Here is a 16,975-nt window from a genome sequence, read left to right as displayed (position 1 = left end):
CAGAATAATTGTGTAACTAATGAACATTGCAAGAAACATCTGAAATAAATTTAAAAAAAGTCCTTGCAATCTGCACAGTAATTCTGTAATTAATATACAGTTCAATCAGCAGATGAAGTATATATTGCACGTTATTTACAATCAGCACAGTAATTATGCAATTAATGAACGATCCAATAATCCAAGTAAATATCGGCCTGATTGTGCCGCCGGCGAGCAGGGGGCTGGGCCCCCTCGCAGAAGCATAAATTGACGCAAAAAGAGGTTGTCGGAAGCTGACGACATCCCGCCCCATTTAAATTGTAAGGAAGGTGGGCACGCAGCAAAATCAGCTCTAGGCGGGCCCACCTCTCAATGACCAATTGAGACCTTTGACAGGATCATTGAAATAATTAAAGGACCTGCCCGTCCAACCTTTAGTGTAGATTATGAACAGGTCCCATCTCTTGTGATATTATGGAATGAGGGGGAAATTATGGGAACTTTTATTTTTATTTTTAATCATTTTTTAATTGGAAGCGATCTCCCTGAAGCTGCACCTTGCCTCAGGGAGATGTGCGATCTTTCCTGCGCATGCGCGAAAGTGCGCGCTCTCGGTTTTTTGGAATCCCCCTTTCCTCAACCCACCCCCGCTCCACCCCACCTCCCCCTCATCTCCCCATCACCCCCCCCCCCCCCCACCCCCCACTCCCTCCCGCGCCCACACACACTCCCCCGCCCACGCACAGGGACCACACAGCGCTTTCAACCGGAAGCCAAGTAAAATGGAAATGGAAGTGCAGCCCGCTACTCAGGCGGGGATTGGCTCCCCGACTGACGGTGATTGGGTCGGGCCCGCCCGCTCAACAGCCGAAAAATTCTGCCTGTCAGTATTTACAGGGCTCCTCTCTGAGAGTGTTAACATTTATTGGGGGTTCCGGGTAATCTGTCAGTCTTGACGGAGAGTCTCCGAGGAGTCTGCTATTATATGCATGAGGTACCCAGCTCGTGTATCTCATGCTTTGGAGGGTCTCCGGTGAATGTGTGAGTATTTATTGGTGTTCTCTGGGGAATGCTTCAGTGTTTATAGGGGGGCTCCAGGGAATATTTCATTACTTATAGCGGATTCCCGGGGGCATTGTCAGTATTTATAGGGGATCCCCATGGAGATTCTCAGTATTTATAGGCGATCCCCAAGGAGTGTCTCAGTGTTTACGTGCGCCCCCCTGGCAGTATGTCAGTTTTTATTAGGGATCGATTGGGTTTGTCCCAGTCTTTAAAGTTGTTCCCCGGGCAGTGTCTCAGTTTTTACATGGGATCCCCAGGGAGTTACGCAGTTGTTACAGCTAATCCCCAGGGAACGTCTCAGTGTCTAAAGGTGAACCCCAGGGTGTATCGCAGTATTTATAATTTTTCCTGGGGGTCTGTGTCTCCATCTATAGAGGATTCCCCATGGACTTTCTCAGTATTTACAGGGGATACCGGGTGAGTGTGTCAGTGTTTATAGGGCTACCTCCGGGAGTGTCTTCGGTTTATACTGAATCCCCGGGAAGTGTCTTGGTATGTATGTGGGATCCCTGGGAAATGCCTCAGTACTTGCAGCGAATGCTCCAGAAGTGTCTCATTAATTATCGGGGATTCCTTATAGTTTTTACTGCATTTAGAGAGGATGCCAGGAGTATTATTCTTTCATTATAAGGGATCCCTTCCGAATGGAACCATGGAACCATAGAAACTTTACAGCACAGAAGGAGGTCGTGTGCCCCATCTTGTCCATGCCAGCCGAATGACACCCAAGTGACCTTTCTAATCACACCTTCCTGAACCCGGCCCTAAGCCCTGCAGTTTACAGCACGTTAGGTGCAGATCCCGGCACTTTTTAAAATAGTTTAAAGTTTCTGCCTCTACCACCAGCCTGGGCAGCGAATTCCGGAGACCAACTAACCCTCTGCGTAATAATGTTCTTCCTCATGTCCACCGCTACACATTCTGCCACTTGAATCTGTGTCCCCTGCTTCCAGAATTCTCCGTAAAGGGAAACAATTTTATCCTGTCCAATCTATCTATTCTCCTCATATTTTTGTGCACCTCAATAATGTCACCACTCAGCTTTCTTTGTTCTAAGGAAAAAAACCGCAACCTAACCAATCTTTCCTCGCAGCTAATCTTTTCTAATCCTGGCAACATTCCTGTAAACCTCCTCTGCGCTCTCTCCAGAGCTATTACATCCTCCCTGTGATGTGATGACCAGAAATGCAGAAAATACCCCAGTTGTGGCCTCACCAGTGCCTTATGCAATTCTAAACTTACAACCTTACTTTTATATTCTATACCTCTGCCAATGAAAGAGAGCATTCCATATGCCTTCTTTACAACCTTTTCTACTAGAACTGCTGCCTTCAGTGACCTGTTTACGTGTACGCCTTAATCTCTCACTTCATCTATACTTAGTATATTACCATTTATTTTGTACTCCTCTAACCGTTTGACCTCCCTAAATGTATATCCTCACAATAATCTATATTAAAATACACCTGCCACTTTACTGCCAACTCCACAAACCCATCCACATCGCTTTGGAGATTATGGGTATCCTCTACACTACCCAGTACTCGGCCAAACTTTGTGTCACCTACAAATTTTCCAATCGAGCCCCCCACGTTCACGTGCAAATCATTAATATATAGCACAAACAGCAAGGGTCCCAACACCGAGCCCTCTGAAACACCACTTAGTACAACGTTTCATTCGCAAGGTCATTTATCCACCATTACCCTTTCTTCCCTGTTGCAAAGCCAACCTTTTATCCAGCTTGCCATATTACCCTGATCCCCATGGGCTTTTACTTTCCTGACAAATCTGACATATGGGATTTTGTCGATTGCCTTGCAAAAAGCCATGTACACAACTTCAACTTCGCTACCTTCATCAACACTTCTTGTCACTACCTCAAATTCGTAAGGCAAGATATTCCTTTTAAAAAATACATGTTGACCATCCTAGACAAGTCTATGCCTTTCCACATGGCAGTTTATTCTCTCTCTCAGGATTGATTCTACTAATTTGCTCACCACCCATGTAAGGCTAACTGGCCTATAATTGTTTGGCATTTCCTTTGATCATTTTTTTTTTACAATTGAACAACGTTTGCATTTCTCCAGTACATCCGGTACCTCCCCTGTTCTATTGAAGATTGGAAAACCATCGTCAGAGCATCTGCTATCTTCTCCCTGGCTTCCTTCAGCAGCCTCGGAAACAATTCATCTGGCACTGGCGACTTGTGAACTTTCAAGAATTCCTGCCCTTCAAGTATTTCCACTCTCTTTATGAATATCCTGTGAACACCTCACAGTTTTCCTCCTGGACTAGAATTTCTACATCCTCCCTTTCCTTTGTAAACACGGGGACAAATTATCCATTTAAAAAAATATATATCCCACAGCCTCTGCATCTACACACATGTTTCGAACTTCATCTCTGATAGGTCCCACTTTTTGCTCAACTAACCTTTTAGTGTATTGGTAAAACATCTTTGGGTTATGTAACTACTTCCTAATCTTTTTTCACGCCCTCTCTTTCAGTTCCTTATTTCCCATTTTACTTCGCTCCTGCACTTCTTATATTCGTCTAGCCTATCCGCAGTGCTATGTTGTTTGCCCCTATCATACGCTTTCTTCTTCTGTTTGAGCCTCCCCTGTATCCCTCTGGACAACGAGTGGGGTATAGAATTGGCAGTACCACTGTTATTTTTGTAGGGGACATGTCTACTTTTTACAATTATGATCTCACTTTTTAGTGCTTCCCATTGGTTCTCCACTGCTTTGTCCTTCCGCACTCCTGTCCAGCCCTCCTCAGCCAAGTACGTCCCCTTTTCTGCAAAATTTTCCTTCCCCCGGTTCAAGACTTTTACTCCTGCCTTATCTCTCTCCTTTTCCATGGTATTAGTAAATCTAACAGAATTGTGATCACTGTCCCCGGTCACTCCTTCAACTTGCCCTTCTTCGATCCCAAGAATCGGTGTGGAATTGCATCTCCTCTCGTTGGGTTTCTCACTCATTGGTTGAAAACATTTTCCGGGGCACACGGCTGGAATTTTTCTCCCTTAGCGCCCCTTATATTGTTTCCATCCCAGTTGATATTAGGATAGTTGAAGTCTCCTACTATTATTGCCCTCTTGTTCTTACAAGAAGACATTTGCCTACATGTTTGTTCTTCCAGCTCCCTTTAATTATTTGGGGATATGTAGTCTACTCCCGATAGTGCCACTCCGCCTTTTTATATTCATAAGCTCAATCTATACAGGTTCGTGTGTTGACCCATTTTGTAAATCATCTCTTCTCACAACTGGAATTGATTCTTTAACCGCGAGTGCTACACCCTCTCCTTTTTTTATCTTCTGCTCTATCGTGTCTGAAGACTCTATAACCAGGGATGATCAGCTGAAGTTTTGTCCCTCCTTTAGCCAGGTTTCCGTTATACCAATGACATCCTGATACCATTTATCTACTTATGCCCTTAACTCATCTACATTGTTTGTAATACTCCTTGAATTGAAGTATACGCACTTTAATCCAGTCAATTTCCCTTGCCGGACACTTTTATACAATGTTTTCCCTGCAACTCCATGTCAATCACAACGTTCCTGGCTACAGTACTACCTCAATTTCTCTAATCTGAACCTGACCTATCTGATCCTGCTCCTGGGACCCCAACCCCCCGCCACACTATTTTAAAGACTAGACAACAGAACTAGCAAAAGAGCCCACAATAATTGGTCTCTGCTCTGCCTAGGTACAGCTCGTCTGATTTCTTCAGGCTCCACCTTCCCCGGAACCGGTCCCTCTGCCTCAAGAATCTGCTTCCCTCCTGGCTACACCAGCTCTCCAGCCACGTGTTCATATGGTCTATCCTCTTATTCCTGCTCGCGCTAGCACGTGGGACTAGGAGTAATCCTGAGATTACTACATCTAAGCTCCTGCATTTTAATTTATCTCCTAACTCCCTCCAATGAGCTTGCAGGTCCTCATCCCTTAGTTTGCCTATGTCGTTCGTACCAATATTTACCACCCTCACAGGCTGCTTACCTTCCCTCCCCAGGTAGTCCATCAGCTGTTACATGACATCCTGTACCCTGGCACCAGGGAGACAATTTAACATGCTCGATTCACGTTTCCGGCCACAGAACCGTCCGTCTGTGCCCTTACTATTGAATCCCGTAATGCTTTAGCCCTTCCACTTGTTTTCCTCCCGCCCCTCTGAACAACAGAGAAACCCACGGTGGAGTAAAATTGCCTGTTGCTCCTTTCACCTGAGAGGCCACGCCCCCCAATCATACCCAAAGCAGTATATCTGTTATAGACGGATATGACCACATGGGATTCCTGCACTACCATGCTGAGTGTTGTAGTGTTCGTGATGGTCACCCATTCCCTTTCTGCCTGTGTGATCTTCAGCTGCGGTGTGACCACCTCGCTAAAGATGCCATGCACAACTTGCTCAGCATCACAGATGCTACACAATGTGTCTAACCACAGTTCCAGCTCTGAAGTCCGGTTAGCAAGACGTTGCATTTCGACTCACCTTCCGCACACTTTTGTGAACAGGGAAGCTGGAGACGGCCCTCATTTCCCAAGACCTGCGGGAGGAGCATATTACGGGTCTGAAATCTCCCTTTAAAATACGCTAGCTCGGGGCGCTATTTATGTTAGCTCAGACCCTTGTTTCTTGACTAATTTTACTTGTACAGTACTAATCTATACATTTTTTACCTACCTCAGCGTTAAGCAAAGAATATAACTTTAATACATTGAAAAAAAAAAACAACTCACCAGGGTTTATTCAACAATCAGTTGCTTTAAAAAAAAAATCCACTTCCAGACGAGTTTCTCTCGCAGGCCTTGTACACCCCTGAAGGTACTGCCTCTCCCTCTTTTTTTTTTTGTTTGAGGAGGAGGAAGAGTTGAAACACTCCAGCAATGCAATGTTTGGGGCTATTCCGTTCTTTGACACTGTGTCCTCCTCGATCCCCTTCTGAGTGGTAGTGTCAGCCGTGCCATCTCCCAGAATGCTTCATTAACTTCTCATTGCCGCCCACTTTTGGATGCTTTTCGTCCTGTTGAATGCAAGAGTGCTTCTCCTCGATCCCCTACTGAGTCGATATGTCTGCGGTGACTTCTCCAAGATTGTTTTAGTCTCTTCTCACTACAGCCCTCTGTTGGATGTTCTTCCTCCTGTTGAGTGCAAGATTCATTCTCTTCAACCCACTTCTCAGTCTGGGAATTTATAGGGGATCCGCTCTGCTGTCATAGTATTTATAACTGATCCTCAGGGAGTGCCACAGTATTTATAGGTGATAGCTGGGGTATGTCTCATCACTTATAGTGGCTCCCAGGGCACTGCCTCAGGATTTATAAGGGATCCCCTGGGTGTTAACCCCTATTTATAGGTTATCCCCAGGGAGCGCCTCAGTGCTTGTAGGTGATCTCCGGGGATTGTCCCAGTATTTATAAAGTTTAATGGGGAATATGTCAGTGTTTATAGTATGTCCACTGGGGGTGCCCTAGTATTTATATGCCTTCCGCCGTAAGTGTTTTTTTTTTATTTACCGTGGATTCCTGGGGTGCCTTTCACAATTTTCATGTGATCTTTGGCTAGTGTCAAGTTATTTAAGGGTAGTGCGTCATTATTTTTAGGTGACACCCACGGAGTGTTTCAGTCCTTAAATGGAAACCCCAAAAAGTGTCGCAAGATATACAGTGATGCTGCGGTGTGCCTCAGCCTTTATAGGGGACCCCCGGGATCTGTTTCATTGTTTATAAGGGATCCCTTTTCAATGTTTCAGGCTAATACCGGATCCCAGATGTGATGTCCCAGTCTTTATCGGGGATCACCGGGGATTGTCTAAACATTTATAGAGGATCCCTGCTGTGTATCAAAGTATTCATAGTGAATCCCTTGGGAGTGCCACAGTATTTATGGGGGATCACCGGGAAGTGTTTTGTGTTTATGTGCGGTCCCCGGACAGTATGTCTGCATTCATACGGGATCCCCTGGGAGTTAGCCAGTGATTCTTATTTTTAACCAGACAGCGTATCAGTGAGCATAGGTGACCCCCGGGGAGTTGTTCAGTGCTAAAAGATGTCCTGGGAAATATGTCTGCATGAAGAGCGAATTCCACAAAGAGAATATCAGTATACAGTTGCAGTATGTCAGGATTAATCGGGTATCCGGTGGGAGTGTCTATGCATTTATAGGGATTCTACGGGGCGTTTCTTCTTATTTATAAAAATATAAATTTCCCAGAAAACACATTGACACATCTTTAGTACTTCATCCTGATATGCACAAGGATGTTGTTGTTGCTGCATTATATTCCTACAGCTGGAGTTTTCTGTTTCCTTGATAAAGACATTATCTTTCGAGCACCAACTCCTTATTCTTTACTGCAGGAAATTGCTCTCCATTACTCAGGAAGACCCCGCTTTGTCATTCTATCTGCCACAGTGTATTGGATATCAGTCACTGTTGTCCAAACGGGCAGTTAGTACATTGTATTGAGGATATTGCATTTTTCTATTACCCTTTGTGCATTCACCAAATATTGCTGTTTAACTAGAACCTGTGACCTGTATGAGAGCCTAATTGGTTCTGTGCTACAGAATGGCACTAATAGGTTTATTTACCTGAAAGGCTTTGCACAGGTTAATCTTTGTCTGCAAATCAGGCGTCCAGTGAACCGAACACCTGCATCTCTCAGGAGAAGAAAAGAATCCTTTCTCTCGGAACATTTTCTGTAAATAGAATTTATTTCAATGAGAATGATTTCTATGAGGACTTCACAACTGCTGTGCTCGGTAACTGTTTCTGCATCGTTCCTAACTGTTTACTTGCATCTCAGGGATAGTTGTGCTGCTTTTCAGTCTGCTGAGGATTCTTAGCTGCTTAGTTTTCTCCTTTGACTGTTGATTACATGTGATCACTAAATGGAGACCCGAATATTCTGCGAAATCAATGAATATATTCTGTGAACATTTATCGAGTCTGACTCCGACAGATAAGTGGCCTGATCACCCGATAATAATTCATTTCTCGTTTCCTAGTTCAGTTAATAGGTAAATGTTTCTGGGCGAACTGTCCATGGCCCCTTATTGGATTAAATGACAGACAAACCGTCAATTTCTGGTTGATGCGTCGGATTTCCGCGCCATTTAGATGATTATCACTTTATCATTTTCCAGTGAGCCATCCAGGCCTTGATTCATCTGCTTCTGGAATATTCCCTCGATCATTCATTCCCTCTCGGTGTGACTATTCAAACACAAATCTAAATGGTCATCCGATTTCTTTTTCACAAATCTATTGCCTCTGTCCTTACACTCACCAATCCTGGTCATTCATCACTTCCATTGCTCGCTACCTCATGTTGTTTACTGTTCACACGCGATTTCAAAATATTATTCATTGATTTCCATTCCCTCCGTTACCCTGTCCCGCTCCATCTCTTCAATACTCTGCAGTTAAACAGCACTCTCAGATATCAAGTCCCTCCATGGCCCTGTCCCAACCTCTGTCTTTATTACTTTGCGGTCCCACACACCACCCTGATCTCAAATCCCTCAATGGCCCTGTCCCACTTTCTCTCTCTGAAATTCTCTACGGTCCCAGACACCACCCTGATATAAAATCCATCCATGGCCCTTTCCCACCCTCTCTCTTTAATACTCCGCGGTCCCACACACAACCCTGATATCAAATCCCTCCATGGCCCTGTCACACCCTATCTATTTACTACTCTACGGTCCCACACACCTCCCTGATATCAAATGCCTCCAGGGACCTGTCCCATTCTCTCTCTCTCTCTGCAATGCTCTGCACTCCCACACATCTCCCAGATCTCCACGATGATGGGATTCTAGAGCGGTTTCCTATTCTTAGTCTCACCACCAGCGATGAGCCTAACTTCTGCTGCCTTGGCTCCAAATTCTGAGCTTCTGTTCCTCATCATCTCCGTCTTTCTTTCCTCCTTTGAGGCACGCCTTTACATTTTTCTGCTCATACAAGCTTTTTGTCTCTTCTCCTGTAACTTTGTTGCTGTGACCCCCAGTAATTTTCTTTGTAACACCCCATGGAAGACGTCTCGTGATGTTATATAATCATCCTTGTGCTGTGCATTACACGTTTTTAGATGAAGCTGTCTGTCAATTATACTATTTAAATGTATTACTGTATAAAGGTATCGGCTTTGAAGGTGAAGATAACATTTTATATGGCATCAAATTTCGTTTTTGGCAATGAGCCAGTCTCAACAGTAAGGCAGACGAGTTTGCAAATCTCACTGGATGGCATTTGACTCAGGAATTTCGAAATTGACAGTTTATTTACGGGACAGAGCAGGATTCCAACATTTCGTTGCACTGAGTGCTTCTATTGAATGCTCTATTGAAAAGCGTGATGTACTCCGAGAGTCTCTCGGTGCAGTGTAGAATGCTGTGCAACTAGCCAGATTATGTACCCTACATTTCTCTGTGAATCAGGCGTCCATTGAACTGAACACATGTACCAGTAAACTGTTCGCTGGTGCAATGTGAATAACATTATTGCTTCTTGTGATAACTCTCCAATTCATATTTACACAGATTTGTAAAGTTGGGACTCCTTCACTGAGGAAGGTTACATTTGTCTTTTATTGATCATTGTAACTGTTCTCTAGATTGACTGCTGTGATTGGGGACACTGCTATGAAGAGCGATTAAGTGAACGTCATTTATATTTTACTTTGTTTAGAAGGATGAAATGCGATCACATTGAACTGCACAAATCATTTAGGGGATTAACATGGCAGATGATGGGAGGCTGTGTCTCTGGGTAGCTCTCGCGAACGATGGATCACCTTTTCAGAATTATAGGCCAGCCATTGAGGACTGAGATGAATTGAAATAACTCCACTCAAATTTTTCTGAATCCTTGTACTCCTTTACATCAGGTAAATGTGGGTGTTCATTCGCTGATTATATTCCAGGAAAAAAAATATAATTGAATACTAAGTGCATGAAGGACGAGGGTATGATGCAAACGTTGGACTGGATGTTTAAGCTTAACCATGAACTGATTGAACAGTGGTTTAGGCTCCATTATCTGAAAGGTTTAATCCTGCTCGTAGTTCTTATGTTCATAGGAGATTCTATTCCCGGAACAGTGTTCATGTGGCACTGAGATGGAACAAATACAATAGAAAAGGCACTTTATGTGTCTCAGTGCCTTCTGGGTATAAATCATTGTCCTTTCTCCAGCACAATAAATGCTGAGTCTGAAATAAGTTCACATTTACTGAAACCCTAGATTTAAATGCATTTCATTCAGGAGCAGGAAGCTTTTCCCCACTGCAGGAAATTGAATTTTCGTTACTGAGCCTCACAGACAGTGACAGGGATCGAACATGGAGCTTTATCATCACATTGGAACGAGCACAGTCAGACACTGTATACAGTAAGTACCACAGTCTCACAACTGACCCTCAGGCCACAGCTCAATCCCTCAGAGTCAGAGGGTGTCAATTTAGTGACACTTCTTACAGAGGTGACAGGCCAGGAGAGTCCTGCTCTCCACAAATTTCATCAATCTGCAGTCCTGACACATTGGCTGTGACTTTATGTGACAACAATCCAACTATTATTTGTTATGATTTCAGTGGTTCCTGAAGAATAATCAAGTATTGCATTTGCACGCAGCAATATCGTAGTGATTACAGGGGGTCCCTGGGAGACCGGCAGTATTTGCAGGGGGTCCCTGCGAGAAAGTCAGTGTTTACAGGGGGTCCCTGGTAGATCTCTATGTGTTTACAGGGGGGCACTGGGTGGCATGAAAGTATTTACAAGCGGCCTTTGCCACTTTCAGCATTTATTGGGGGCACTGGAAGTGGGGAGTGTGTGACAGCATTTTCAGGGTGTCCAGGGGAGTCTGGCATTATTTACACGGTGTCCCCAGGGAGCCTGTCAGTATTTACAGGGGGTCCAAATGAAGCGCGTCAGTACTTACAGTTAATCCCCAGGGTTTGTGGCATTATTTAAAGGGTTCCCTGGGTGTCTGTCAGTTCCTACGGGGTGTACCCTGGTTGTGTGTCAGTTTTGACATTTTTTACAGAGGGTCACTGGCCGGATCGGGAGTTTGTCAATATTTAAAGGGGGTCCCCTGTGTGTGTCATTATGTGCAGTGGTCCATGGGTGTGTGTCACGATTGACAGGGAGGGTCCATGTGTGGGGGTCTCACTATTTACAGTGGTTACATTGGAGTGTGTGACTATTTACAAGATGTCCTTGGTCGGAATGTCGGTATTGACAGATGAACATTTGGGGGAGTGTGTCAATATATCAAGCGGTTTCTTTGGGTTGTGGGTGACGGTATTAGTGTTTAAGCTATTTGTCACATAAATTATTGACTAGGGTAGTCTGTGGTGGGGGCGGGTGGTGACTCTTAATCTTTTGAGGTGTACATGGGTTGCGTGTTAGCCTTTAAAGAGTTTTCCAGGGCTGTGTGTTAGTATGGACAAGAGGTTCTCCAGCTGTGTGTGCATATAGACATGGGGATCTCCAGCTGTGTGTTAGTACTTGCAAGCCCTCGCCAGGCGTGTTTCAGTGTGTTCTCGGGCCGTGTTATTTCACTAAATGGTTCAATGTGTGTTTACATCAGTATTTAATATGGCGGCTATGTCAGTATTTAAAGGTTGTTCATTGTGGGACTATCAGAGATTATGCGAATTCCCTTTGAGAGTTTGTCTAATTACAGTCGGACCCGGGGAGTGTCGAAGGGATTTCGCTTCTTCCATGGGTTTTGTGTCAGTGTTTATAGGGTTTACTTGGGACGGACATGTGTCAGTATTCACAAGAGTCCCTGCATTTGTGTGTCATTATTAGCAGTGGGTCTGTGGTGGGTGTGCTCCATTTTTATAGGGACACAATCGCCGCATATCCCCTATAAATACTGACACTCTTCCCCGGAGACCCACTATAAATAGTGACACGCTACACGGAGACTGCATAAAAATATTTACTGAATCGCCGGGGGCCACTTATTAATACTGAAACATTCGCTGGAGACCCCCCATAGATACTGGCACACTCCTGGAGACCACCTGTAAAATATGGCACTCTCCCTGGGATTCCCCAGAAATACTGACAGATTGCATGGACACACACTAGAAAAACTGGCACACTCCCCATAGAGATGGCTGTGAAAGGGGACATAATCTCGAAAACTTTATCTAAATAATGACACATTCATGGAGATTCACTATGAAAGCTGACACATTCCCCAGAAACCCTCTAAACAAAGACACACGTGCTCCCCAGCCGTCCACCTAAATACTGACACACACCCCAGGCACCCATATAAGCACTGACACAATCCCCGCTAATCACCTATCAATAAGAATACGGTCCCTGTGGTTACCCTGAAAATAGAGACAAACTCCCTGTGTATTCTCTGTAAATAATGAGACATTCCTCATGGTCAACCTATAAATATTGACACGTTCCCCAGGGACAAGCTATTAATGCTGGCGGACAACATAGTTACCCCGTATAAAAGCTGACGCATACTCTGCGGATGCTCTGTGAATTCTGACACATTTCCTGGGAATACTCTGTAAATGCTGACACACTGGCTGTAGAGAGGTTGTGAATACTTAGACACGTCAGAGTGACACCCTCTAAAAACTGCCTTAATCCCTGTGGACATTAGTTAAATACTGACACACTCCCTGGGGAACCTGGTAAACACTGACACTTTCATTAAAATCCCCTTTAAATATTTACACAGTTGGTTCAAGCTCTATATACTGACAGACTTCCCAAGAAGAACATCAATACATCAACACACTCAGCGGGAAAAATGTTGTAAATACAGCAATGCTCCTTGCCTTGCCTGCGAATCATGACATTTCCCCCTGGAAAAAAATGTAAAGCTTGCAAAACAAAGTGAAACACAACCCCCAGAATCACCCACAGGAAATGTCATTCACCGTTCCCGATAATTATGGAGAACACTTTTCAGGGACCCATTGTAATTACTGACACAAAAAACTCAGGGGTCTTCTGAATACTGACACATGCCCATCTGGTAAACCCTATAAAAACTCACATCCAACTCAGAGAAGACATGTAATAACTGGCACACTCCACGGGTCCAACTCTAAACGCAGAAACTGTCAAACAGAATTCTCAAAATCGCTGACAATCTCACAATGTTCAAACTATAAATCCTGAACCATTCGGGGGTGAGCACGTTATGTACTGGCATACAACCCAATCGACCAGATAAAATAAATACCACGGTCCCAGGAAACATTGTGAACACTGACACATGCCCGGCGAGCCTCTGCAGATACAAACAAATAGCTGGAGAGCCCTTTTGTCCATACCGACACAAGGACAAGGGAAACAATGCAAATGTTAACAAGCAACGCAGCAACACCTCACAAAATGATCCTCCTCCGCCAACTGATCCCACGCCCCGCAGCGCCCCGTCCACACCATGGCACCCTAGTTGATACTACATGTGACAAATAGATTAATACTGATATCGCATCCGCCCCCCACCTCCCCCCCTCCCCTCAATTCAAAGAAGCCCCTGAAAACATTGACACACAATTTATCAACTGTAAATACTGAGAATGCACCATGGGCCCCCTCGAAATACAGGAAGACTCTCCAGAGATACCATATTAATAGTGCTACACTCCACAGGGTCACACAATCAATACTGACATATGACAGTGAACCCCTTTAAAAGCTGACAAAATCCCTTTGGATACATTGTAAATAGTGGACGCATTGGTGGTCATCTTCCGACATTCTATAGAGTATGGAACAGTTCATACAGATTGTACGGTAGCTAATGTAACCGCACTATTTATAGAGGGAGGCAGAGAGCACACAGTGAATTATCGGCCAATCAGCCTGACGTCGGGAGAGGGGAGGCGATTGTGTAGTCGTATCATCACTGGTCCAATGATTCAGATACCCAGGATAATGCTCTGTGGACCCGGGTTCGAATACCACCACGGCGGATAATACCTTGGAATCAGATCAAACATGGACATGGAAACCTCCTGCTGACTAACACGTACCTCCCACCCAATGCTGAGGAATCAGTTCTCCTCCATGTTGAACATCACTGGGAGGAAGCACTCAGTGTGGCCAGGTACAGAATGTACATTGAGTTGGTGAATTCATGTCTATCACCAAGAGAGGCTCAGTAGTACCACTGCTGACCGAGCTGGCCGAGTGCTAAGAGACATAGCTGCTAGCTTGCACACGTGGCATGTGGTGAGGGAAACAACAACTGTGGGAAATAAATACTTGGCTACATCCTCATCAATCTGCCTGCCGCAGATGCATTTGTCAATGGCAGTTGAAGTCGGAATGTCAACCGCACTGTCCTTCCGAATTGGAATCCCAGCCTTCCCAATGATTATACCCTCCATCTTGTTTTTACTGGCACTACGACCATGCTCAATGGGATAGATCTGGAACAGGGGAATAAATTCAACACTGGGAGAACATGAGGCGCTGTGGGCGATAAGCAACAGCAGAACTGCAATTGAAAACAATCTGTAACATCATGGCCGGGCATTTCCCCAACTCTACCATTATTATCCATCCTGAGGATCTTTCATGGTTAAATGAAGAATGCAGGAGGGCATGACAAGAGGAAAGCGAGGCGTAACTAAAAATTCGGACATTTATCGCCCCATGAGCCTACACAATATCATTAGAAATGTGATTGAACGAGTCATCAACAGTGCCCTTTCCATCGCAATAACCTGCTCATTGACGTGCTCATTGTTACCCACAGGGGTCACTCAGCTCCTGACTTAATTGCAGTCTTGATTCAAACATGGAAAAAATCGCTGAAATCTGGAGGTGAGGTGAGAGTGAATGAACTTGACATCAAGGCCGCATTTGACCTACTGCAACCTCAAGCGCCCCTAGCAAGACTGGGGTTAATAGCACGTTGAGGAAATCTCGCACAAAGGAAGATGATTGTGGTTGTTGGGTTTCAGACGTCTCACATGCAGGACATCACTGCAGGAGATCCAAAGAGAAGTGCCCTGTAACCAGCAATATTCAGCTGCTTCATCAATGAGAATCATCGCATCATATGGTCAGACGTAGGGACGTTTGCTGATGATTGAAAAATTTTCATCAGCATTCGCCCGCGATTCCACAGATACTGAAGCAGTCCACATCCAAATGCAACAGGGCGTGGTGAATATCCAGGCTTGGGCAGACAAGTGAAAAACGCGCCACACAAGTGCCAGGAAATGAATATCTCCAACTAGAGAGAATCGAAAAATTGCCCCTTGACATTCAATGGCATTGCCATCAAGGAATCGCCAACGTTCAATACCTTGGGGCTTACCAATGAACGAGAAACTGAACGGGACTAGCAATATAAATACTGTAGCTAGAAGAGCAGGTCATAGGCGAGGAATCCTGCGTGGAGCAACTCATTTCTTGATTCCACAAAGCCTGTCATCAAACTAGAGGGTACATCTCAGGAGTGTGATGGATACTCCCCACGTGCCTGGCAGAATGCAGCTCTCACATCACTCAAGGAGCTCGCCATTACCCAGGAAAAAACAGTCCAGTTGATTGGCACCACACCCAGAAACTATCATTCCCTCCACTACCAACGCACAGTAGCAGCAGTGTCTACCACGTACAAGATGCACTGCAGGAATTCACAAAGGCTCATTCGACAGCACCTTCCAAATCCTTGGCTTCTACCTTCTGGAAGGATACGTGCAGTAGTTGGATAATGACACGACCACCTGGATGTTCAACTCGCCCACGCAACCCCCTTTACCCCAGACCCCACCCTTAGCATCCCCCCACCCCCAAACCCACATTCACCGCCCCCCCGCCCCCCCACCCCCCACAACCATCACCCCAAGTCACTCGGTATCCTGACTTGGAAATATAATGCCATTCCGTCTCTGCCGTTGGGTTTAATCAGAATCTCCCTCCCGAAGAGCACTGTGGATGTACTTACACAACATGGGCTTCAGCTGTTTCGGTATGCAGCTCACCACGACTATGCCTAGGGCCACTATGGATGGGCAATAAATGGAGGCTCAGACAGCGTAGCCCACATTCCATGAATGAATTGAAAATAATAATTATGATATGGGGCCTTGAAAGTGTCTTAGTATTTATAGGGGATCACCGGGGTGGGGCTCAGCATTTAGATGGGAACCGCGCGGAACGCCTCATTATTTATGGGTGGTATGCAGGGAGTGTCTCGGTATTTATAAGTCATCCCGCGTGCAGTCTCAGAGTATCTCCCGGGTCCCAGGAGACTGTGTTTGCATTTACAGACTGTTCCCCAGGACAGTCCAATTAGGAGGAAGGTTGTTGCCGCTCGTGAGCCAGCATTTCCGTGAACTCCGAGGGGTGTGAGATAGTAATTTCCGGAGGTTAAATGTTTGTGTGAACATTTACAGTCGACCCCAGGATGTATGTCGGTATTTAGAGGGCCCAACGTACAGTGTGTCTGTAGCTAGGGTTTGCTTTTTTTGAATGTATCGTTCATTATATGCGATAATCGAGTAGTAAGCAATTGTTTAAGGGTTCAACAGGGGCAGTGACTCAGCATTCACTGGGTGGAAAGGGTAACAGAAATCTAGTCCGTATTTCCTTGTCGTCTGTGACACCTGTGTCAGTACTTCATGAAGGTCTCTGGGGACTCTGTCATCATTTCCTTTTAGCCTTTGGGGATAATATAAGTATTCCTTGTGGGTCCCTGCGGAGAGCGTCATTGTTTAATTGTGGCCATGGGGCGTGTGGGGGTATTTGATGCGGCTCTCTGGGGGGATTGTAATTATCTTCCGGGAGGCCCTGTGTAGTGTGTGTGTTTTTAATTAGGGGCCATTGGGATTTTTCTGGAATTGCAGCAGGACCCTGGAGAGTTCTTCTGTAATTCCTGCGGAACCCTTTTG

The sequence above is a fragment of the Cetorhinus maximus genome, chromosome 16 (genome assembly GCF_964194155.1).
Source record: "Cetorhinus maximus chromosome 16, sCetMax3.hap1.1, whole genome shotgun sequence".
Taxonomy (NCBI): domain Eukaryota; kingdom Metazoa; phylum Chordata; class Chondrichthyes; order Lamniformes; family Cetorhinidae; genus Cetorhinus; species Cetorhinus maximus.
Note: the sequence above shows the minus strand (reverse complement) of the source record.